Source organism: Corvus kubaryi, unplaced genomic scaffold (assembly GCF_017639235.1).
Source record: "Corvus kubaryi isolate FWS band 111438036 unplaced genomic scaffold, C.kubaryi_AGA036_p1.0 36684, whole genome shotgun sequence".
Classification (NCBI taxonomy): Eukaryota; Metazoa; Chordata; class Aves; order Passeriformes; family Corvidae; genus Corvus; species Corvus kubaryi.
Genome location: NW_024580920.1, coordinates 12,589 through 13,308, shown reverse-complemented (window position 1 = coordinate 13,308; position 720 = coordinate 12,589). Strand labels below are relative to the sequence as shown.

At 61.2% G+C, this 720-nt stretch overlaps 1 protein-coding gene across 1 annotated transcript in view; it reads right to left on the bottom strand.

Moving 5' to 3' along the window:
* NCSTN (nicastrin) overlaps positions 1 to 720 on the bottom strand; it is a gene marked incomplete at its 5' end in the record, with an annotated part of 13,869 nt that overhangs the window by 1,106 nt on the left and 12,043 nt on the right. The window lies entirely within an intron of this gene.

Genomic DNA, 720 nt, shown 5'->3' with positions numbered 1-720 from the left:
GGAATGGGATCGGGAATGGGATCGGTCAGGAGAGGGAGCGGGATCGGTCAGGAGAGGGATCGGGATCGGGAATGGAAGCAGGATCGGGATCGGTCAGGAGAGGGATCGGGATTGGGATCGGGAATGGGATCGGCCAGGAGAGGGAGAGGGAACGGGAGCGGGAACGGTCAGGAGAGGGATCGGGATTGGGATCGGGAATGGGAACGGGATCGGGAATGGGATCGGTCAGGAGAGGGATCGGGATTGGGAATGGGATCGGTCAGGAGAGGGATCGGGAATGGAAGCGGGATCGGGATCGGGATTGGTCAGGAGAGGGAGAGGGATTGGGATCGGGAATGGGATCAGGAATGGGATCGGTCAGGAGAGGGATCGGGATCGGGATCGAGGATTGGGGGGTTTGGGGATTGGGGATTGGGATCGCTCCAGGCTCCCTCCCTGTCCCATTCCCAGTGCCCCATTCCCAGTGTTCCCAGTCCCATTCCCAGTCCCATTCCCAGTGCCCCACTCCCAGTGTTCCCAGTCCCATTCCCGCTGGCCCATTCCCAGTGTCCCATTCCCAGTGCCCCACTCCCAGTGTTCCCAGTCCCATTCCCACTGTTCCCACTCCCATTCCCGCTGTCCCACTCCCAGTGTTCCCTGTCCCATTCCCAGTGTCCCATTCTCTGTCCCCCATTCCCAGTGTTCCCAGTCCCATTCCCGCTGTTCCCAGTCCCAGTGTTC